The sequence below is a fragment of the Mastigoproctus giganteus genome, chromosome 5, assembly GCF_048544385.1.
Source record: "Mastigoproctus giganteus isolate SK-2022 chromosome 5, ASM4854438v1, whole genome shotgun sequence".
In the NCBI taxonomy this organism is placed as follows: Eukaryota; Metazoa; Arthropoda; class Arachnida; order Uropygi; family Thelyphonidae; genus Mastigoproctus; species Mastigoproctus giganteus.
Window position 1 is genome coordinate 40,250,363 of NC_143579.1, and position 25,944 is coordinate 40,276,306.

Sequence of the window (25,944 nt, forward strand, 5' to 3'; positions counted from 1 at the left end):
GGCAATAATTATTTGGTCGGAACAATAGAATGTAAAAATGTCAGCTTACAAGCGAAGGCTGCCTATAAAAAAATGTTAAGGAGAATTAGCATTATGTAGGAGGCTGGAATATTTGGTGTCTCGGATTTAGAAAGTAATGGGCGCACACTGAAGGTTATACTTTCACTTTGTTCAAGAAAATTGCCACGTAGGAATTTGGCTATACGTGTTTATGGCATGATCATTTGAGGGGAAAGTATTTAGAGGAAATATTTATTGAGGCTTTTACAGCAATAATGAGACCTTTATTTAAGGAATAAAAAAATCTATTGAAGGTTAACCACAATTGCTCTGTTTAAAAGGGAAATAGAGGGAACTTTTTTCAATCGTGCCAGTTTTTAAAGAAGATGATTCTAAATAGTTGTCATAACAGACAAGGATTCACTGAATAATATACGAATATTATAGCCCGACTTAAATTTTTAAAGGTGAGAGACCTTTCAGTTAAATTTTTTTTTTTTTCGCCATGATCTTCGAGCGAACTTTCTTTTCTTTTAGTCGAAAGGTCATTAAAAAGATCCTATTGCGGTGTGGACTACTGTTCTCCTACATACGAGAGGGGGTTGGAAAGTTTTTAGCCCAATATAGATCGCAAAGCTCTTCGTGAAAGCGATATTGCCAATCTGTGCTTCAACTCTTCATGTGTTCATAAAAAATTGAAGTTTTGTAACTTATTCTTACAGAGGGCGTTGAAGTGTGGAAGGTGGATGAAGATGGCTGCTGTCGAGAGAATCGAGTACCATCAGTCAGTGAGTACCTTGATTTAAAGGGAATGTCGCCGAAAGAAATTCATGAAGACACGCAGAAAACATTATGAGAATCTTGTCCTTCATATGCCATGGTCAAAACCTCGGTTGCAGAATTTAAGCGTGGACGAGACAGTGTTGAAGATGCACCTCGCAGTAGGAGGCCTGTTACCGTGTCGACACCTGCAAATGTAAATGCCATTCATGATCTGATCATGCAAGGATCAGAATAACGTTGAAGCACATTGAGACAACATTCAACATCTCTCCCATGAGCGAGCTCACCGATACTGTGGTGAATTTTTAAGAATGAAGAAGGTTTCTTCGAGGGAGGTCTCTAAAGCACCGAATGCAGATCAGAAGGGGGAACGAGTGAGGTGTTTCATGCGATTTTGAAGCTAATGAAGCTCAATTTTGGGTGCGGCATGTTACTATAGCGAAACATGGGTGCACCACTTCGACCCTGAAACAAAAGAACAATCTAAAAAGTGGAAGCATCTCTCTTCACCCTACTCTGGGATGCAGAAGGAGTGATCGTGGTTGATTTCTGGAATGAAGTGTCACTATTAATGTCAAGTATTTTTCTAACCAACTGAGACGTGTCGGCGGGAAATTGAAGCTCAAGAAATTGGCCAAAGGAGTCATCTTGCATCAAGACAATGCAAGTGACACCCACAGCGTTTATGACTTAAGCAGCACTACGTGACTGTGGGTTCGACCTATAAGAGCAAGTCTACTCGCCGGATTTGGCTCCATGAGACATTTTCTATTTCCAAATCTCAAAAAGTAAATAATAAATAAATTTTCTATTTCCAAATCTCAAAAAGTAAATAATAAATAAATTTTCTGTTTATACTCCGGGACGACCAAACGGTCAGAGGAGTTCACAAGATAGACAGGATACAAGAAACAGCACCGTATTCAGCAGTCACGGGCTTGAACCCCGGTCACTCAAGGCACCCGCGCGCCTGACCACTAGGCGACGGCGGCCTTTAGTACTTGAAAGGACAAACTTCACAGTGACAATGCTGTGGTGGATGCAGTCAACAACTAGTTTCAGTAAAAATCTGAATTTCATTTGAGCAGGTTACGAAAGATAGTGGATCGTACCAGAAAGTATGTTGACTTTAGGGTAGGACTACGTTGAAAAATAAAAGGTTTCCACAACTTTTCAGCATTCCTTTATGCCTTATTAATTGATTAATTAATAAGACAGCACTAATGCTTCTAATTAAATTAATTTTAATTACAAAATGTTTTCTCATCATAGACAAATTCTGTTGTTGCATTTCAGGAAGTACCATTCGTAGTCCCGTTTGGACTGTTTTCAATTTGCACAAGTAACTAAAGCAATGAAGCCGAAATGTATTGTGTCAATAAATTTCAAGAGTTCTATGTTCTGTTTCCTGGATGAAAACCACGAGTTTTTCCAAAGGAAAAACAGTGTGTAACCCTCGCTGGAGACCGATTAACTCGGCCGCGCTATGAGTATGAGGGGGGGGGGGAGCCCTTAAAAGTTCCTCGTCTAGACTGAACTCGAACTGGGTCCTTTCCACATGAAGGAAAGCAATTATTACAGTTAATATTTTTGTTATACTAATTAGATGTTCCGGGCGCATAAAGAACACCAAACAGTAAGTTCTGATCTTCGGAAATCCATGTTTTGACGTTGAAATAGCCTGAACTTTTATTTGTGAACGCCTCTCGGGGTCTTTTCTAGATATTCAAGACGTTTCAAGTGTTTAACCACTGGGTTTCGTAGTCAAAAGAATGTTAACCATTATGATCTTCGCATTTATTTTTCCTGTACTTTCTTTTGAGCCCTCATGGGTAGCACAGTTAGCAGAATCGCTCTCCTAATACCGAGTGGAAAAGACCTAAAGCTCTAAGTCGCTGATGCGCTTTGCGCTACAACTTTCTTTCGAATAGGTGGCATCAAATTTGCGACTGGCAACTTTCGTATCGCTCTTCATGGTAGTGAATACTTAGCTTTGGGTAGAAAAATGATACCAAGATCGTGTGTATGGTCGCTTATAGGATTAAAACTCCTTGGATTTCTAGATTCGATTGTATTAGATGTAGCTGCAGAGAGAATATCGCCATCACAGATATTTCTGGGTTTATTTCTAAAGAAAACTGTGAGAGGTATGTTTTTTGATTCTATAGACAATTGATGATGGTTGCAGAGGCAGTAGTGGGCTATTATTTTAGTTCGATGGTGCAGATTAACGTCATTACCTAGATCAGGGGTTGTCAACCTTTACAAGCGCGGAATGCACCAACACAGAAGTGAGCCATTTAAGTTTTACAATTAAGATGCGTTTAGGGCTAAAGCCTCAAGCATGTTTAGACTATGTATATATTAAATGCAATATATCTCATATTTACAATATGAGATATAACTTAAAACGATGCCGCCTCGCCTTATAAATATTCTGTTAATTCAGAAATGGCTGTGTATTAATGATGCTATTGCACTTAATATATACACAGTTTTACAATTAATTATTAAGAATTTTAGAAAAGCATTAAAAAAAAATACAAAATCACTGGTAACTGCTAGAAACAACAAAATAGCAACTAAATGAAGTAAAACAGAACTAGCTGTAGAAAATGCGAAGTCTTAAGTACACGATTTTTGTCTCTAATTTCGAAATAACAAAAATAGCGTAGTTACATAAGAGGTGTGATCAGAAAGTTCGGGGACTGATTTTACATCTTGAAATTGTGGCGTCATCTAGGACGTAGACTCATTTAGACAATTAACGCATGAATCACTGATAGCGAATCTGTTCTTACTATTTCCCAATAGTAAGAATATATTACTCGGATGGTGTTCCACCCATAAGCGGTGACTTCCGTTTGGTTGCTAAGCTTTTACTAAATCACCTGAAAACTAAATCTTGATGAAGTGGAAGAAAACATCTGAACGTTTTTTGCACAAATTCCAACCCGCCTGATACGCAAGTCTCTGGATTGAGTATTGTTTGTCATAAGCATTAAATATATAACGAATTAATGCCCAAACGTTTCCTTATACGCTGTACTTTTGTGGCTAAAATAAAATGAAAATAATAAGTTACTTTTCAGACTCCCCATCTTGTTGATCCAGGGTTGCTTTCTACTTCGCATGAACCATTGATTGTTAGGAAATTCTGGACTGAACTGCTGCTACTGTATCCAAAACAGTTTTGCAATACAGGTCAGCTTAATGAAGTTTTGAGTGGGTTGACAATTTTTTTTAAATGTCCAAATGTAAAATTTCATGAAAGCCGTCCACCGGGAGTCGAATTGTTACACGCGAACGGCCGGACATGAAAACAATAGACGCATTATACTTATATGATAACGCGCCTAAAAATTGTAAATAGTTTTTAAACTTTCAGTAACTGATTGCTGTAACTTCTTGTGAAGCTCTTTTACAAGTTACATAAATAAAAACTTAAGAATGCTTTCACCTTTCAAGAGATATTGCATCTTTTCAACTTAGTGCTTCTACATAAATCTAGTTTTTAAAGATTCCAATACCCTGTATATTGAAAGTTTTGATGTTACGTTATCTTCCGCCCTCATGGGTAGCACAGATGGTAGATCCCATCCACTCAACACTGAGTGGAAAATACCTCACTTCAAGTCGCGTCAATGATGGGAGGAATTATGGGTCTTTTTCAAAACGCTCAGTTAGTTGATCTCAGGCTATGGTAGCGTGGTTTTTTTTCTCACGGAAACTCAGGTTTTTTATCCAGAAAACATAAAAACGACCACAGAACGCAAGCAATTTATAGACAGTACACGGAGCAACATGGCCTTAGTTGCTGATGCTCCTAAATCCCAACAACAACAGAATGCTGACGCCAATTGCCTTGGTACAAATTCTAAAAAAAAAGCAATACTAATGTACAGTCTACTACCGATCAAGAGAAGTGTGTATGCGCAAATATAAGACTATAAAAGCTCAGACGCGAACGGCAACAATTACACCCCATCTTCTCAATATGTAAATGAACCATCGATCTTTGAAAAATTCGATTTTGTCGTTTCCTTTTAAATTAAAAAAAAAAAAAAATAGTAGTTTTTACATGCGTCGACACATGACAATACAATTTATACAAAATAAAAAAATATATTTTTTGGTTCGGATGCACGCACACAGTGTCTATGTGCATATTCTTGTTGAGTGCGCAGAGGCATATACGAATATATAAGGGGCGGTCAAAAATTTCTGAGAAATAGGTATATAAAATGTGTTAATAAATTACAGAATTAGTTATTTTGATAGCTTAAGGTCTTATAACATAACATGAAAAACTTCTTATGTAAGTGTCTTATGCTGCAGTTTCTAAAATTTTATTTTTTATTTTCGTAGGAAGAAGAAGAATGAATATCCAGAAAATCGAGCATCGATCAATAATCAATTTTTTTAATAAAGAGAGAATAGCTAACGAAATCCATGAAAGAATGAGTGGAGTATTCGGGAAAGTATCTTCTAGTTATGCTACTGTTGCAAGATGGGCGGAAGAGTTCAAAGGAGGACGGGAGTCAGTTGAGGATGACCCAAGGTCTGGTCAGCCATTTGAAACAATCAACTTTGAAACAATTGCTATCGTTCAGGGAGGAAAAAAAATTAGAACACAGAACTGAAGTGTCTGAACTTGAAGAAGTACTTCACATTTCCCATGAAAGCATTTTAGCAATAACACACAAGCATTTTTAATGTCCAAAGTTGTGCAAGACGGGTTCCCAGAAATCTTTCTATACGTGACGAACATCAGAGTGTGGAGTCATCAGAGAATTTAAAATTAATTAATTTTAAATCCAAATAGATTTTTTATCCCATCTAGAGAATGGTGATGAAATTTGGTTACGTTTGGCTACATTTTTTATAATCCTGAATCCAAATTAGAAAACATGCAGTGGAAGCCCAAGTGATCTACAACCCTAAAAAAGTTACGAACCCAATCATCAGCTGGAAGTGTTGACCTCAATTTTCTGGGACACAAAAGGATTGTTATTAACTGGTTACCTTGCACCTAAAACCACAATAACGGGAATATTATGCCAGCCTTTTGCCAAAGTTAAAATCTACAGTTCTGGGAAAAAGACGAACAAAGTTAGATCAACGGGTTTGCTTCTCGATGACAACGTTCCCTTGCACAAAACCCGGTTTTGCAGACTAAAATTCATGAATATGGGCGTGAACGGTTAAACAACCAATCGTACAGTCCAGATCTGCCTCAAGTGGTTATTATTATTCAGAAAACTCGAGTCTCAAGTTCGCAGAATTCATTTTAAAGATTATGAAGAGCTAAAAGCAGTTGTGGAAGACTGGTTTGATGCCCAACCTGAACAATTTTTTTATGAAGAATTACTCTTTTCAGATTAAATACAATTAAGTATACCTAACTTCCGAGCGAATACATTAAAAAATTTTGTACCTGTCTCTACACTCTATTCTCAAAATTTTCTGATCACCCCTCATACAATGTCGCCACATGTGGAGGTGTGTAGAATGCTACAAGCGCTGCATAAGTGAAACAAGTTCAGACACCTTTTGTCTCTACTTTAACCAATCGTGTTTAAATTTAATCTTAAAATTAGTCACATGTTTATTTTGATCAACTGACAGATTGGCACTGCCCTTGTAAGAATTACATTTTGTAAAATTTTGTGTTTCAGATTTCAAGGGATTTCCAGATATTATGATGTTTTATAAATAACGTTCATTAATGCAATATGGGATAAGTAGATGTCACAGAGGACCTGGGATCTACTCTAAATATATGTGGCTGAAGCTCCAACTGGAACCAGGGATTTTTAAAGGTTAGTTTAACTAAATTTGCTTTACAAGTTTATATATTGCTCATTACGTTCTCACATTATTAGTAGCTTGTCCTCTTTTTAAAGAAACAGAGAGAGATTTCGCACACAGCATGTTTTAAACTTTTAACAGCAGTGAAGATAACTGAATAAATACGCGCAATTTCAACTGTTGCCTTGGCACAAATTCTAAAAATTTCTTTAAACTGAAACACTAATTTTGCCTCCATCTTATCAATATACCAAAGAGAAGAAACTCTGTTTAAAATTAATTGGCACGTTCCATAAGAAAAGACAATTTCACTAAAAACTTCGCGCGGACAGTTAAACTTCGATCATTCCGACTCAGAGCACGAACAATTGGATCAGTGGTTTCTGAAGTTGGACTGCCAGAGCAGGATTATCTTCGACAAACAAGCAGCTCTCTTTACACTTTGCGAACCACTGAAAACACTTTGAACACTGCATAGCTTCTTCTCGGAAAGAAGATTTTTAATATTTAGTGGATTTTTGTTGCACCTTTCCCCTAATTTGAAAGAAAATTTTATGCAAATTCGCTGCCCACCTTTAAATGCGAAGAAACACATGAAACACCTTCAATGAGCAGTAATTCAGAGTTACTGCTGATAAACTGGTCAAGAGTTACCCACTTCAGACATGCTTCAAAATTTGAAATGGTTTCGGATATTTTCTTTCTTCACTTGTTTCAATTCTACAGTAGCGAAGAGTGTCAAATCATTAGCGAATGGTATTAAATGGTGCACCATTGTGAAGATTTCAAAGGCTACTTTTTTAGACTAAATCGAGGACAGGGACCAACTTTCCCATTGAGGAAAATAAAGTTGATTAGGCAAAATCTTAGTTTTTAAATTGTAAAATCTAAATGGTAATAGTTAGTTCAATTTTAACAACAAATTGAAAAATCTCAATGCTAAATATAACAAAAAAGGTCCAGACGATATGCATATACCTAAAAAATAGACAAATCCCAGTGCCTTTAAACTGAAACACCCTGTGTATATAAAACAGGGTAAAAGAACAGTGAAAAATGCAGTAATAAGTGCTTTAGGTTAATAAGAAGGAAGGTTGATAAAGAATTAACTGTTCTGGATAGAAAATACACATTGATATTGTAATAAAGTGCTTTATTAGTTTTAAAATTAATAAATTTAATTTATTAGCCTAGGTTTCAAATCTAGACAGTCAGGTGCTAGTTCCTGTAGCACCTTGTTGTCGATTTGAAAAGCGATGGTCACAAATTGAATAAATAAATACATTAGAGAGAATTACAAAATCTTACTTCAAAGCATCTAATAACACTTGGAAAAATCTACGTAATCATAAGACGACATTTATTTCTGGTTTACTTGGACTTTGTGTTCATGTGTACTTTATGTGTAAGGGATTGCCAAATTTTGATAAATGAGGAAGTGCGTGTTGGTGGGCCGCAGAAAATCTTTCCGCATGCGACAATGTGGCACGCGCGCATAGGGCTGCCAATGCCTAACCGAGACTGCTTCCAAACAATCTTGAAAGATTGGAAACGTTACCCCCATCAAGCCATAAACAGCTTTTTTTTTTTCCTAATAAAAAACCAGCAAATCGACAAATGGAAACCAAAACAAAAGAGATCATTAATGGATGCCAGCTGAGTAATGCGCAACTTCTGACGCTCGGGTTGCAACCCGCGCGCTATAGTTTTTACCGAAAAAAATTATTAGTAAGCTAGTACCGTGGATGAGTTTAAAGGTAGGCGGATAAGCTTTCCTGGAGTTTGAGTAGGGGTCGGAACTGGAGCCAGAGTCCCCTATATAGGAAAGCGCTCTGGCCCGTGGTTTTCACCAGGAGCAGTAGCAGTTTTCGATGCTCCTGACTAAGGGATAATACGCCAAAGATACTTAGAAAGGAGGACAGTTGATAAAATGGTATTTATTTTTGTATCAAACAACTAAGGTCGTAATGTGTCTGTATTTATTTATTTATTAAACAGGTGCAAAACAGCAATCAAACATGCCTTAGGGCGCAGCAACAAAAATAGAATAACATAGCATCAAAGAAGAAACAAGGAATAAAAATTATCATTTAAAAAAATGACGGAAAAAGGATAAAAATATGAGGAAAAAAGAAATTTAAAGGCTCAAGTAACGGGTACGTTTAGAAATTTTAGTTGCCTCTTGAAGTGTCCAGGGGTATCAAATATCTCTAAATTTGCTTTGTTGATTGATCTTTAGTAATAATATCCATAACTTGTTCTTGCATAAGATGGTTTAAGCAGTGGATGGTTGCTTAAGGCTCTTTTCAGTACGTTGAACTTGATTTGTGAGACGAGGAAAGGACAATTTATGGTACCATGATTACTAATAATCGGTTAAAAAGGAGAAGATCGGCTTTATCTCTTCTTTCTTCCTGCGTTTCAAGTCCAAGGAATATATACACCACTCTTGGTAGGATTCCTTATTACATTCTAATCCACTTTTAAAACAGACGTAATGTATTTCTCTTTTTTGGATATTTTCAATTTCAAGTTTTTGATAAGTTGCATGGGGAGATCAGACCTAGGCAAATTCTAAGGCTGGCCTAACTTAAATTTTGTACAGAAAAATGAAGAGTGCCAATTGATTGAACTCTCGGTTAACACTTTTAAGAAAACCCAGCTTTTTGCGAGCTGCCCTCACAATGTTTGAGACATGGACATCAAAGGAAAGTGATTCTTTGATAAAAAAGACCCAAATTTGAAGTCCATGTTTTTTAAGTAACTACAATTGATTGGTTGGTTGCAGGTGTGATAAACCAAACTGTCGTAGCCACCAACTGTCTATAACGAAATAGTCACATACAGTGGAATGTCATTTACCAAATTGTCTCGTACATCCCAACTGTCGTTTGTACTAAATATTACATCCATCCATCATGAAATTTTCAATCGATACAATAATTTCTCAAATCCGGAGGATATTTAGTACTCTACTCCACTTTTAGATTACTCGATATTTCCCCTTTTACGACATTACACATGTCCGCTTGTAATATCGGCGTTGTTTACACGGGCGCGCACCTGTCACTTCCCCACTTTACATTGTACATTTCCTGTCCTCTGTCCGTTTCTGTTCCAACATCAACAAGCTGTCACAGTTGCTGTCAACACGCGGCTTCGCTCTTCCAAACCGCAAGACTGCTTACTGCGTGAAACTTGATAAATCTTTGTGTAACCGCGCGCACGTGCTAGCATAGGTAATTACAGGTTCCGCAGACTTCAAGTAGCCAAATAAATGTGTTGTGGCCTGCAGGCGGCGTTCGTGTCGTGACGCGGGACACACGTTGTGGACACTGGACGACACTTTCGTGCTCTCATCTGTCTCGAACGGGTATCGTACTTCATTCGGGTCTATTGACCCGTCGGGCGTGACAGGAGAACGTGAGAACAAGGCCCCGCTATCCTGTGTGGGCGTCATGTTGCTGGGCGGTAGGGGTGCTAACCTTTTAATAAGGCAACGATTAGGAAAAGGACCGACAAAGGCTACAAGATTCTGCACGGGCCTTTGTAATGGTCCACTTAGTTTCGCAAGTGTGTCTGCTTCGCGCTTCTTTGTAACATTAGCTTTAACCAGCTCTTATTTGATTATCAATTCTTAAAAGTTCGTAATTACAGCTACTACTGGCGCCTTCATGAAAGCAACTTTGCTTCAATCCTTGGAAAAAGTGGGACAGTATTGGACAGTATTTTTTCAAAACCATAAGCAGTGATGTCACAATGCTCTGTTACTGTAAAAAGATCACTCTGATTTTATGCTGCTCACCAGGGTCGGTTCCTGAAAAAAAATTTGTAAAGGCAAATATCCGGAGTGGTAGTCCCTGTCTCATGGAGTAAAAGTCTTTAGTTTTTTTTTTTTTTTTTTTCAAATAATGCAATACAATCACTGGATGATATCAATTTTCTTCCTGAAATAATTTCCTACGAGAATCTGTCGAAATATGTTAAAAAAAACTCAGATATGTGATTAAAAAGTTCTGATCACCCTCAGTTTTCAAATATTGTAGGTCAATGACTGATAACCAAGACCTGTAGTTGGTTTAATCACCTTTTCCATCTATTGTATCTATTTTTTTTTTTTTTTTTTTCAAGAACACATTCAGGACATTCCTGGAGCATTCGGAATTTTAGAAACATTGTGAGCCTTCTAGAAACTTCTGCACCAAGCAAGAATTTTCGTATTCAAAAAGTGTATGTGTTTCAGAGAGCGAGTGGTGAACAAGTGTTTTAGTGAACTAGTGTTTGTAAACAAGTATTGTGTGCATTAGTGTAAATCTTGAACTACAATTTCTTAATTGTGTTCTTAAGTGCTCGTACCTCAACCTTACATGAAATATTCCGCGTTCTTGCCGAAATAAGCCTGATACCTCTTGATATATTTGCGGAGGAGTTGTATTAAAATCTCATGGGAAGCTATTGTCACCACTTGTGAGAAAAGCCTATGAACTCTATTTTGGATGTGAGGTCGGAGATCAACATAAAGTATAGGCTCCAAATATTTCCTGTAGCTCATGTTCAAGGACATTAACAGGCTGGCTTAGAGGCAGTCATAAATCGATGCCTTTTGCTGTTCCGGTGATATGGAAGAAATCAATGAGACCACATAAACGATCGTTACTTTCGCATGCCCAATATTTCTGTTTTTTCTGGGAAATCCAAGCATAAAGTAGAGTGTTCCAACATACCTTCTGCTCTAAGGCTTCCTCACGATGATACAATGCTAGTGCCAAAGCCACCAGATACTTATGGACTTGACTCTGATTCAGGATCAGAAAAGGAGTCACCAGAAGATGCAGAACCCAGAACCAGTACAGATCCGGAGTACAGATCCCCACCCCCACAAACTCTTGATACTGCAAAGCCGCATCTAATCACTCAGACAGAATTGAACGATTTGGCAAAGGATTTTGACCTCTCCAAAATCAAGGATCAATTACTAGGATCATGGCTTCAGCAGTGGAATCTTCTTAAAAAGGGTGTTAAGGTGTCTTTTTATAAGAGGCAATCTCTTTTTATAAGAAGAGGCAATCTAAGGTAACGACCTATTACTCCATGGATGGTGCTTTAGTTTATTGTAACAATGTCCAGGAATTAATAAAAGAGTTATCTGTAGCGCGTCCCCGAGCAGTAGAGTCTTTTCATTGATTCATCCAAGGTCAGTTTGAAAGTAGTTTTACTCCATAATGGAAGTGTCAATCTCTACCATTGGCCCGTGCAGTTCACGTGAAGGAAACGTACGAGAACCTACAGGTTCTTTTGCAAAAAATATGCTATCAAAGAATACAAATGGAATATCTGCCGACCTAAAAGTGGTAGCTTTGCTTACTGGGTTGCAAGGCGGATACGCTAAATACTGGTACAGCCGAGCGAAGGATTGCCACTACAGGGTAAAAATAAAAAAAGTGGCCAGATCGTTCAGAAACTACACCAAGCCAGAAAAATTTAGCACATCCTACTTTGGTGGACAAGTCAAAAATCCATTTACCTTCATTGCACACTCAAGACAGGATTGATAAAAATATTTGTGAAAAGGAGAAGGATTTTTCTGTTTGAGGCAAAAGTTTCCTCGAATCAGTGAGGCCAAGATAAAAGAGGGAATTTTGGTGGGTCCTAAAATCAAACTGCTATTTGAAGATGAAGAATTCACTAAAAAATTAAATTCTAGAGAAAGAAGAGCATGGAAGACATTCGAAAACGTCTGCCGGAACATTTTAGGCGATGAGAAATCATAAAATTACAGTGAAATTGTAAATGAGCTAATTTTAGCGTACAGAGAGTTGGGATGCAACATGTCGTTAAAGCTTTATTTCCTACATTCCCATTTAGACTTTTTTTTTTTTTTTTTCCCCTGAACACTTGGGAGCGGTCTGCGATGAACACGGTGAAAGGTTTCACCAAGATATTTCTCAAATGTAAAAAAAAGATACCAGCGAAGGGCGTTCTCCGTAGCCAGGAGCAGCAGTGAGTAGCACACGCTTCTTGATTAGACCGGGGTTCGAGCCCATGACCACTAAATACGGAGGATGCGGAAAGGTCAGGTAATGACCACCGCATATCCCCGGAGCAATATAGCCTTAGTTTCTAATGCTCCTAAAAACCAAACAACACCAGCGAATATCGAGTCCAAATACGTTGGCAGACTACTTTTGGAATCCCACTACGAGAGACACCAATAGACGATTATAAAAGGCAAAAAAACGACAAAATAAGTGTCTTGTTATCAGATAAACATTTTTGTATATAGAATAAGATTAACAGACCCACTGTTCAATATTTAGTACTGTATGTAACATTTTCTTAAAATATATGAAATCTTATTTACTAGAAACTTAGTTTTTGAATTTAATCCCTTCTCCCTTAAAATTGGTGGGTGTTACAGCAATATGGTTGCCATATTTGAATTTAGCAACGGCAAATCTACAAGAATCACCCTGAATTTTAACAGGGAACGGAAAAAAAAATTTTTTTTTTTTTCCCCGACCAGTGTAATAGTTAATTAGCTAGTTGATTAGTTTTACACGTTGATTCTGCCAATTTTTTTGTTGTTGGTTAAGAGCATCATCGTGCATTATGTTTGTATATGTGCATGGTTGTTCACCGTCAGATTTTCATATCGCGCGGGTTGAAAAACTGTGGGGAAACTGTATTCCCTTCGCTTGAGATCGGCCAATTTTAGCCGTTGATTGAAAAGGAAGTTTCAAATTCATCCAATCGCCAAGCAATCGAACACAGAATTTTCCAAATGAGCGAGAGTAGCGAAAACATTATACTGTCACTGAGACCAGAACTAGACTTCTCCCAGGTGTAGGGTCGTGCACTGGATGAAAATCAGCCGGGTTCCGATACAGAAGGGAACCCCAAAACGTAAATGGTTATAACATAGCTGTAACAAAACGCGGAGGGGTAGACATAATCCGCATACCAATATCCGATCCTACAGTTCACTGGACCCGGGGTGCGTGAATTAATGTTGGGGAAAAGGACATTAAGGCGCAGTTCTTGTCTGGATTGAGTCCCCTCCCAACAAAGGGAGGGACTCAATATATGCATAGCTGAAGGGGGTCCCCTCCAAATACACAAAATTTTGTCTATTTGGATGTATTTTCAACTTTTGGGATCCCAAATATTGGAGGTCCTATATGCGCCTAATATGTCAAAGCGTAAACCCACCATCACCGTTACTTTTACATAGTACCTTCGCTTGTCCAAATAAAAAGTATTTGGACACGAGTCGGTTTTACATATACGTCACTGCCACTCAATTCAATAACTGTGAAGATCCCCCTTTGGCCAGTATGCTGAACTCCAAACAGGAAGGTGGTATGTGTCTTAGCGTGGGGAGCACGGAATGGTCCAAAACTGTCCATCAACGAACGAAAGACTGCAGCAAGTATAGTCCTCCATACTTTTTGCAGAACAATGACCAGTTAAGCTACTATGTGGGATGTATTGGTCTGGCCCTCACCTGAGGTTACAGTTCATCCCATAGGTATTCTATAGGTTTCAAATCAGGCCTCTGCATGCCATTCCGACTTTGTACATTGACACCCAATAACCACTTTGTACAGCATCCGCCGTATGTCATGGTGCATTATCCTGTTGAAATCAAAGGTCATATCATAAGAAACATCCCCGCATCATAACCCTTCGAACTTCATTGTTGACACAGTGCACTCACAGCCAACACACATTGTCCAAGCATCCTCCACATCCACACCCGCCTTTCTGATCAGAATACGGTGTTGTGAGATTCGTCGCTTCATAGAACCGATTTACATATGAGTATTATATTTCCAAGGGGGCTGCCAAGAGTCTTCACTAGGGGAAACAAGGCAATCTTATGGCTCTGAGTACAAGTATCGCGAATAGTCTATATATGTAAAAGTCTTTACAAAACGATGTCATCCCAAGAAACCGAGACAATTAGACATCCGGAAAAATTTGAAGCTTGGAGTCGGTGGGGTGGAAGGGGGGAATAATCAGATAGCTTTCTAAAAATCGGGACAATTACAGAAAATCGAGACGTATGGGACTATGTAGTACATAAGCATTATTTCATCGTGAATTGACCAATGGCATGTATGAAGTAGGAATGTGTATTAAATAATACAAATTACGCCATCATTCTGTTTTAATGAGCATCTGGATTTTAATATATTTTAAATGCACTTTCTGACTTTAACAGATATTGCTGGAATAGCCAGGTATTTGTCTGCGTAAAACATTTTGATGAAGGGACATAAGCAATGCCTCCTTATAACTAAACTCTGATTTCACGGAATGAAAACCATCTGCCGTTGCCACTCTGCTAGCCACGAGGGCGAAGAAAAGGATATTTAAGTACGTTAGTACACCATATCTGAAAATTGAGAACCTGTAGTCAAAAATTTTTTCAAAAAAAAAAAATTGTTTCTTTTCCGATAAAGAAAAAGTTTCCTATCCTTAAATTAAAATAACAATGACCATTTGTTCTTTTATTTTAAGGTAATTTTTAATTTTAATAGTAAAAAAAAATACCAATAAAAAAGAAAGAAATTAAGAAAGCAAATTCTAAAGAATATGATAAGTTCACAAAACACAATAAACAGTATCTAAATTTGAAACTACAAATAATTACTATCCTAACATAAAGAGTAACTTAACTACCAACTTTATCACAAATACAAAGTCAGTAGACATTTTACTTCTAATGGTTGGGAAAGAAGTGAAGGCTACCAGTATTTAAACTGGTTACATTTTGCCTCATTACATGCAGTTCTATTAATGCGAATGATATTCCCCTGACTGTAGGTGGAACAATCAGCGATGAAGAGTGTCCCTTGCACATCAAGAAGTGTTTTCGTTGATATACACAAAATACCTATTTTCTGTAGTGCAGGAGTCATGGACCCTACTTGAAGTTCTGGTTGATTATAGTGGTTAAGAGTTTCACTCATTTCTAAGTTGCTGCCATTAGGAGGCGTTGGATGATGCTCTATTTGAATAGATAATGCTCCAGCGCGTCTATTGTACTCAGATATCATCTATTCATGCGTAATGTATTATTTTTTTCGATAGCTGTATCCTTTAAATTTTCCCAAGTATAACCTTTCACAATGTGGCCACATCAACGTCCCCGAATTAAAGCTGTAATGCCACCAGAAAACATTGTTGGGTGATTTAGGGAAATTGCGTGGTGGGTTTGTGTGGGGTTAAATATGGACTTCTTTCAACTTGGCGAAGACATAAGCATTAGAGTCACGTCCAGTTAGTCTGCACTTTGGATATTTTCCTATTTCATTCGTGGCACACCTCTCTATGGTGCCAACGCTTTCTTCCGATTTAAGTGAGCTCATTTCAAGTGAAAAAACTGAGGGAGGGTTGGTGTTAGCAGCAAAACCGGATGTAGCTTGTTTCCTTGAATATAAAGTGACAACTTTTCCTACACATGGAAATGAGGACAACTTCTTAAGAGCCAAGAACAAGGCTGAATGAAAAATATTTGCAGGTTTATTGACGAGCAGGGAGAAGTGATGATATCAAAATGACCCAAGTAAACCTGACTTACTGCTGCTCCGATGACAAGGTGTTTGAATTCATCAAAACACACTTCGACTACTTTTTTTTTTTCTGTTAAAACCAGATTGGCTAAAGGAGCAGCGATTTACATAACACCCCGCAGGGATTTCATTTTCCTGCGTGGTCTTCAGACTTGAGGGATCGTAATATCCACGTTCGTTATAACAAAAAATGATAATAAAAGCGAGCGATCTACTGTATTTCAACCGATAAAACCGAATCAGGTATAATTAACCAGAATATATTGTAAGTACAAAATACATTTTTGTTTACTCTGTGTTATATCGTTTTTCCCGTTATTACTCGCATATTTTTCACTCTTTTTTTGTTTCGAGAACAAAAATTAATATAAAACTTTTATAGGTCATAAATCTGCAAAGGTATAATGCCATTGATTACTCTCCGGACAATAAATGAACAAAATCACACAGAAAATCTAAAATTGAGCAAACAAAATATCATTTAAAAATTGTAAAAAATTTATTTCTTTCACCAAAATCTAAGCCATCTGTTATTTCCCACTTCCACAACTAATATAAATATTACTGACATTTCCCCGTTCCTGTTGCAGGGTAATTTATAACTTCGATTACAATCCGCGAGGTACAGACTACTTAGCTGATACTGTATTTTATTTTTAAAAAAATTTACAGTAATTTATTCGTTTTGGTCAGTTATGATTTGTTTTCAGGTATACGATAATTCTGTGCAAACGTTATTTGTTTAGAATATTTTTATTAAAATTTAAATTTTTTTTATAAAACGTGTCCTCATCTCCTCCTCGGTGAGGTGTACTCGTGAGTATTTACGTTGTGGTTCATTAGAAGAAACTACTTTCTAATTGAACCTTTAAATTTTTATGCAGCTGCAGAAACTTTGACAGTTACCTCCGAAAAAACTTTGTGTTCGCCTTTCCATTTTTATACCCCTTCACTTCTTTCCCTTGTAGTCATAATATTTTGCATCTAGCAGTTGATCAACGCGAGGGTGCAGTAGTGAATTTAAGTTGAACATGATTCGGCTTCACATGACTGCTAAATACGGTTAATGAGAATATTCATTGTGACCTATGTAGCCGTGCCAGAGTATAAAAAGAACAATTTTTCATCTTTGAATTTAAGATGTGTTTTGTAACCTGTTTCCCTCGCTGGTAATAACATCAACTATTTAATAATAACATTTGGTGGGAGGGAGATTCAGGAGGGTGAGTATACTGCTCGACAAAATTAACAGAACACGTAGAAAACGTAATGTAATTATGTTTGTTCTGTTCTCTGATTCTAGACAAACAGATTCTAGACGTTATTCCATCTGGAGATAACTAGGAATGCGGTACCATCCCTCCAACAGAAAAAGAGACACGGTGGAGGCAGGTGTTCTCTTGTGGGGCAGAATAATGATCGATGGCCGCGCCCACTATTTTTGATAGGGGTATCGTAACTGTGCAGAGGTATCGAAAACAGATCCTCAAACCCTATGTACGACTTTTTAAGGGTGCACTTGGCCCAGATTTTCTTTTATGCACGATATACCACTACACATAGAGTTCAAGTGGTGAAAGAATATCATGAAACTGAAGATATCCAGCGACTGCCGTGGCCAGCACAATCAACAGACTTAAATATGATCAAAGATGTGTGGGACGTTGTTGGGCGTCGCATTGCACGCCGACAGCAAACTCCTCAGACACTCGGTGAGCCAAAGTCTGCGCTGGTGGAAGAATCGGATTTGTTGCCACAGAATCTTATAAACACTCTTATACCGAGCATGGTTCACCGCTGTCAGGGACGTTTAGCTTGGAGGGATCATACGCCGTACTGATGTCATGTGAGCATCTTGTATCGATTTCTGTAAGTAACCTTTTTGGTAATTCTTATACAACCCCTATAAATGTCCGTTACACCTGTCCGAAGTTTTTTGCTGTCTCCTCATTTCATCGTTGTTATGCGGTGCACCACCATACCAAATTTTGTCCCTCCATCGGAACCACCACGTTTTCTACTTGTTCCTCTAATTTTGTCGAGCAGTATAGTTAGTTTCAGTAAAATGACACCAGTGCACCTGCCTCAGTGTAAAAACCAAGGGGTTAAGCTTGGCAAACGCCTAGAAGAGTTTTCTACGAATTTTTTTTACTGGGAAAATAAAAGTATGGTTAACAAGTGGAAAGGTTATGAAAATATGGTGAATACGTAGAAAGTATAGGATCTACACTCTGCCCCAAGCAGCTATAGCCAAGAGGGGATAGGTAAAATAAAATACACTTTTAGAGAACACTAGGTTAAGTAAACAATTTTTTAAATAATAATGCCTTTTTTTGTAATGCGCAGTGAGTTCAGTAAAAATTTAATAAAATAATATGAGGTTAAAGAATTACAACTAATAGTATAGAAAACATAAAAAGAATAAATAAATAATCATAAACCAAGATTACTTTGTGCTTCCAAAAATCATGGTCATGTTGTGGTTTCTTGATAAAATATGTACCTTGGTGTATGAATATTTATTTATTTATATATTATTAGTTGTTAACTTACTGCTCTATAAGAGAGAGAGAGAGAGAGAGAGAGAGAGAGAGAGATGGTTAGAAAACTCATTAGGAACCATCACACCCTGGTTCAAAAGGTTTATCTAGTTTCCTTCTTGCTAATGATTTATGATCAGAATGCAAGAAACGCTGTCCATTTGACTTCTAGGGACGTTATTAATAATGGGTGGGGACGAAAAAGTGAGTGGCAAAAACCAGCATTAAATGACAGCTGCTGATTTGCCGATTTAAAATATGAAATTCGGGAAAGAATGTGACATAACTAAGATGAAAGCGCTAAAACAGGTGAGCTAAGTACTGCGTAAGTTAGTGAAGCTTGAAAGATTGAAGTCCTTCAGAGAGTGTGATAATGATTGGAAACACCCAATGTTAACCACGTATCTGATCAGTGCATTTCAGCTAAAGTGTGGCCTCCCAGTTAGTGCCCTTAATGCATGTCCAGGAATACCTGTCTCTCAGGATTTTGTTTTTTTTTTATCTGTTTCTATTTTCTAATCAATAAATAAAAAAAAAACTTTCTTCTCGGGCTAAGGAGTACCTGTCTGTGCCCTAGTCATGTCCAGGAGTACCTGTCTGTCACGATTATGTTTTGTTTTTTTTTTTCTTTTTATCTGTTTATATATATATATTATATATGTATAATCAATAAATAAAAACTTAGCCTGAGAAGAGTCGTTATGGACTCTTCTCGGGCTAAGAAAAAAAAACATCTCCAGGTTTACTGGAAAAATCCTTAGTGAAAAAAATAACTAAATTTAAAAAAAAAAATTAAATTAAAAACTACATTGTTTGCCCGTGGAAGTAGTTAATCCCAGGCACAAATATGGGCCTTTCTCACAACGTCACTGAGTTAGTCGGTTTCAGGCGAGGGTAGTCAAGAGAAATTCCACCTTCACTGATATAATCTCTTTTGTATTGGATATATCCAAGGCGCTTGACGAAGGAGAACAAGTCGACACCATCTTCCTTGGCTTAAGCAAAGCCTTCAACAAGGTAGATCATCAAAAATTAATCAATAAACTGGAACGTTATGGACTCAAAGGATAGCAAGCTCACTCAGGCTCTTGACTGGATAGCAAACTACTGGTAAGGGAGAGAAATTTCGATGACTTTTAAAGGAAAGATCTCACATCCTTTTAAACCCGAAATGGATGTACCACAGAGATCATCCTTTGGCCCGCTGCTATTTCTGATCTACGTTAAAGACCTGCCAAGTATTCTTGGTGACTACCAAAATTAAAATATTTGAAGACGACATAATTTATAAAGCTATTCGCAACATCAAAGACTGTACCATTCTTAACGAAGCTCTTCAACGAATAATTTACTGGCTGGATTAGGATAGAATGGTTGTAAAAGAAAATAAGTGTGAGCTGATGAGTTTTGCCAATATACACACAAAAAAAAACTTAACTTTTTTTTATTGCATCAACAACAAGGCGATCAAAAAAGTTAGTTCTGCTAAAAATTTGAGTATTTTCATCAAAGAACCACTTTCCTTTGATGTCCATGTCTCAAACATTGTGAGGGCAGCTAGCAAAAAACCTAGGATTTCTTAAAAGAATTAACCGAGACTTCAATCAATTGGCACTATTCATATGTCTTTACAAAATTTATGTTAGGCCTAGAACATGCCTCCCAGGTCTGGTCCCTACATGTAGTTTACCAAAAACAAGAAACTGAAAATATCCAAAAAAGAGCAATGCAATACGTCTGTTTCAATAGCAGATTAGAATACAATGAGAAATCCTACCAAGAGTGGTGTATATTCTTTGGACTTGAAACGCTGGAAGAAAGAAGCGACAAAGCCGATTTACCCCTATTTAACCAGCTGGTAAATGGTACCATAAATTGCCTCGTCTCAAAAATTAACTTCAACGGACCAAAAAGAGCTTTAAGAAACCATCCACTGCTAAACCATCCTATGAAGGAACAAATTATAGATATTGCAACTAATACAACGGGACTGCAAGATCAATTAATAAAGCAAACTTGGAGATATTTGATACCCTTGGACACTTCAAGAGGCAACTGAAATCTCTAACTCACCCGTTACCTGAGCCTTTAAATTGCTTTTTTTCTTCATTTATGTACTTTTTCCGTTTTTTACCTGATGAAATTTGCATTCCAAGTCTCTGCTTTGGAGCTGTGCAACTTTTTTTTGTTACTGCACACTCAAGCATGTTTGTTTGCTGTTTGGTGGCTATTTAAATAAATAAATAAATAAATAGTAAGTAGAATAGATTTTTCTCCCGGAAATAGTTTCTTCCGGTTTTTTCGCCCAGCAAACAGAAAATCGACCACAGATCTTGAAAGACACCTTTTCGTTGAATAAATAAATAAATAAATATAATCTTTATTATGCAAAGTAAACCACACAAATCTCTTCACGGCATCAGAATGTCAAGGTTTACAATTTTCGTTAGAAAGTGGTCTTAAAATTGTTTACATTATTTTGTACGCAAGCTAGTTAGACTTGTATACATCAGATACGCGAGTTACTGATTTTCTGCTCTCTTCACTTGACTGGAAAGGCATCAAAAAGCAATTTCGGTTTTTATGTACTCAGTTTCCACATCGATTCAGGTATACGAGATGTGGCATTAAATCCCGTTGTGGTTGCGGTTCCGGTCACGTTTGATGAGTTTGAAAATAAACTGAAGTGGTATGCTGTAGTTCAAACTTCCCAGATGGTGGTATAGCGATTGTCCAGTAGGCTAAGAAATTGCAAGTAACAACCAGTTTTGTTAGAGGCATTAACATCCCATGTCATGAATTTGCAATGGAGCAAAGAACGAATATCAAACTTTACTTTAAACTGGGAAAATCTGAAACAAACGTATGAAATGTTAAAAACTGTTTATGGTGATGACACTAAGTCGAACCAGTGTTTGAATGGTACGAAAGATTCAAAGATGGACGTGAGGATGTTCGCGATGACCCATGAAATGGCTGTCCGTCAACCTCTCGAAATGAGAATAGAGTTGCAAAAGTTCGGGAAACTATGACAAGAGATCGTCGTTTGACACTCGAAACGTGGCTGATGAGTTGAATATGAATAAGGAGATCATTGGTCAGATACTGCATGATCATTTAAGGAAAATGAAGGTCTGTGCAAAATTTGTGCCGCACAGCCTCACGGATGAGCAGAAGCAGCGAAGAGTGCCATCATGCGAATAGTTCATCCAGATTTGTCAAGACAATCATAATTTCTTCGACTGTATTCTCACTGGAGATGAGTGTTGGGTATTCCAGTACGAGCCAGAGACGAAACGTCAGAGCATTCAGTGGACTTCAAAATCATCAAGGCCCAAAAAGTTTCGTTTACAGAAGTCCAGGATCAAGACGATGCTAATCATCTTTTTTGACAAACACGTTGTGATTCACAAGGAATTTGTACCTGAAGGGATGAGAGTCAATGCTGCATTCTACGTACAGGTGCTTCAAAGACCTATCGAAGTGCATTTCTCTGGTAAGGCCACAATTTCGAGATAAAGGCAGCTTGTTCTTGTTGCATGACAATGCCCCCGCCCATTGGGCACTTGTTCTGAAGACATTTCCGATGAAACATGGTACTGAACTGATCAACCATCCACTCTACTCTCCCGATTTAGCACCAGTGGACCTCTTACTCTTTCCTAAGGTGAAAACCGTCCTCAAAAGAAAAGATTTCAGGACGTTGAGGACATAAAGAAAAACGTTAACCTCCGAACTGAACATCTCTTTGGACACCTTTGCTGACTCTTTTCAGAAACTTTTAGAAGGGTGTAATAAGTATATTCAATCAGGTGGTGATTACTTTGAATAAAAATAAAATAATTTCTTAGCTCCTTTGCTTTGTGTTCATTTTACTGCAACAGTCTGGGAACTTTACTGCCACACCTCGTATGCATTCATTGTACCACAACGTCCGGTCTTCCAACGCAAAGAGAAGGCCGAAAAATCAGGAGGCCGTTTTTTTGAGTTTTCTAAAATATAATTTTACTGTTGTTAAAATAATTAATAGCAATATGATTTATGAGCAGATAATGGCAGATATTAAGTACTGTACACAAATTTGATTAAAATGATGGTTATTTATATTCAGAAATGGTATGACTTTTTTTTAACCGTTCTGTTTTTATTCTATGGGGGAACAGACATTAAACAGGTAAAAAACACTAAAAACGTTTAAGGGAAAGGCATATACCTTCTCAAATGATATATCTCCTATATAACTTCATATTGATTTCAAATATACATTTCAGCATTCAATTCACCAGCAATTAAGAAATATTCTAAATATTGGATGCAAATGCATTTAACCGTTATTTTATTCATATATCGTCGAAGTTAAATATCTCGCGCCACTTTATTGACCAATGAGGTGATGGCATCCTAATATCCTCGCTAAGAACTGCACATTGTGCATAACCACAATAACATTTTCTTCAAGTTTTAGGAAGTTTTTTTAAGATAGTTTATAATTACTTAGATGTGCTAATAAATTTAACTGGATAAAAATCGTTTTACGTTTTCTAAGTTAAAAACAAATATTGGTTTTCGTTCTTTTTTCCCTTACAACAGTTAAGCTTCATTTCTTCGAGTTGCCCTGGTATTGCACTATTATGTAGAGTAAACTACTAACTCTTCAAAAGATAAGCCTTTCATAGAATCACAATATAGAATTAATTGTAAGAGAATCACAATACTGCGCAAAACAACAAACAGCGCGCGCGCACACACACCTTGATGCGTAAAATGTTATATCATGACATTTAATAATACATTAGTGCTGGATAATCTTTTTCTCCCAGTAGCTCTGATTTTTCATCCAAAAAAGAGGCAAACCAACCGCAGAAGATACACACAGTATACTAACGTGCAATATAGAGAGACAACGTACTAAAGCAGGGAGGGGGAAAAAACGGGTGGTTCGAGGTCGCTCACTTGGTGTCCCACTCCGTACTAACGCTATGGAAGAAAAGCCGAAGTGACCTTGAGGCACCTTTCTTTATTCCTGCTATAACAGGAAATATACGTGAATGTGGGGGCAAGGGAAGATGATGGAAATCTTCTTCTTCCACGATTCTGCATGATGCGCTATTGAACTGTCGTCCATAAAGTGGCCATCATCTTCGGAATAAAAGCGTAACATTGCAGGCTACAGTAGGTCTGATACAAAATTCAAGTACTTCCTGAATGACGTTCGACCCTCCATCGGTATCAACCGACCCAGTCCGTGCCAACAAAACATTCCCGATACCATCACCTCCAGATGCTTGGATTGTCTTAACAAGACAAGTAGAGTGCACTGTTTGGTGATGTTCTGGCCACACTCTGTCTACCATCAATGCAAAACAAAGTGTATCTTGATTCATCTGACCACATTACTTTCTTACATTGTTCCACTGTCCACTCACGGCGTTCTCAGCGCCACTACAAGCGGATTATTATTCCTTCCCCCCCTGAAACAAGTGGCTTTCGAATAGGCAGGCCACTGCCAATACCCAATCTCTTCAATTCCCTGCGCATGGTATAAGTTGAAGTAGAGCAGATCTGGACTTCGTTTTATTTTCAATTGTCATTTTCATTTGGTTGTATTCAGATGTTATTTGCACACTGAATGACCTATTTTTCCTTAGAGTACGATTGCTTCGCTCTTGAAGTATTGTTCAAGATCCTATTATCCATCTGAAAAACGCGAGGGCATGCGGGATCCAAAAACACCAGTAAAACGCTAGTTTAATAATTATAATGCAATTATAACAAAGCAGCAGTGGCAGCCAAAATCGAAAGCGCACAGAACCCCCGAGATACTATTGCACGATCCTACTTCCCAGAACCTACATTAGCATTCCATCAACGCAAATAGCGGTTCACAGATAGATGTACTCTGTCATCTTCTTTACCGCAACTCTTGAACATTTATTGTCCACTTACTCAAATATATAGTTCTACGTTGAAGATCTGAAACTGTTCATTTGTTTTCAAAACTCTACTGAAGTCTCAATGATTACCGAGTAGACTGAATGCCAACTATAAGGATTAAAAACTTGAGCTTACTTTAAGTCCAACTGAAGACTAACAGAAATCCGGATCAAAAAATATACTGATCTAAGACAATCCCTTCCGTATTTCACTTTAAATATGAATTAATCAGCTGAAGTTAATTCAAAGATTGAGTGGCCATCAAACTCCAAAGGAAAAAAAACATTAATACACTGGTACGTATAACATTTTGACAGAGCTTATCTTGATGATGTACATATGCAAGACGATCACCAAAAAGAAAACGGAAAGCATATCCTAATTACAATCTAATTATTTCCTCCATGTCTGCTTATTGACTAAATGCTGAAAGTTTCCTTTGGATTCAACAAGATGTGTTTGTAAGACGTACAAAAATACACAGGAATAACTAAATAATAAAGATCTCTTCCACTAAGCATTTTAACAGCTTGGAAGTGTGCCCAGTATTTTAATTGCATTTCAGTCTAACGCTAATAAACTAGTTTTCACTCGGATGAGCCGAACAAATCGGGTTTATTTTAATCAGCCCCTTTGTCCCGTGTGTGTCGTACGCTGAGGTTCTGAACACAACAAACAGTCGTACAAACGGAGAGGAAAGATGAGGGGGAAGAACGTCGAACTCCCATCAGCGATCCGTTAGTTGCGTGTTCCGTGAGTGCGTGCATTCCACGAATGAACAACCATAAAAGACGGTTAGGTTTAGTGTTAAAATTTGGTGTGGTTTAATTACTTACCGAAAGACCAGTTTTTGCTTCATCTCAGCAAGATGAGAGAGCGGGGGAAATCAACTCTGCCAATATAAGAAAACCAGACGAAAAGGCAGAGCTTTGTTTTTCCCTGAAGGCCTCGGAATTCCTCAGAAAATGCAATCCTAGATATCATGTGTCTTTGCGGTAGTTAAAGTTCTTTAAATATCCACCATATAGACGGACTCTGTTGTGTTGCTAGGATTAAGACAAATGGTGTAAATGATTGATTAAAAGCCAAAATAGCTGCACAAAGCTGCCTTATTAATCTAAGATGTTTTATTTCATTAACTTAATTAACCTGACATTCGTTTATGGCGCCTTCTGTTTCTTTTTTAAGTTTATTACCTTATTTCGGCAATTTTACCATTTGGAATGATATTCTTTTTAAATAATCTTCATCAAATACCACACAGTTATTTATACTTCCTTGACACTGTGGTTTCCATT

The 25,944-nt window shown here is 37.5% G+C and overlaps 1 protein-coding gene across 1 annotated transcript in view; it reads left to right on the forward strand.

Annotated features, from left to right (window-relative positions):
• Positions 1–25,944, forward strand: part of LOC150085320 (zinc finger protein castor homolog 1-like) — a 458,876-nt gene that overhangs the window by 155,046 nt on the left and 277,886 nt on the right. The window contains exon 3 of the mRNA XM_090373996.1: positions 6,462–6,605. The gene's annotated coding sequence lies outside the window, so the exon portion shown is untranslated. The remainder of the gene's footprint in view (positions 1–6,461; positions 6,606–25,944) is intronic.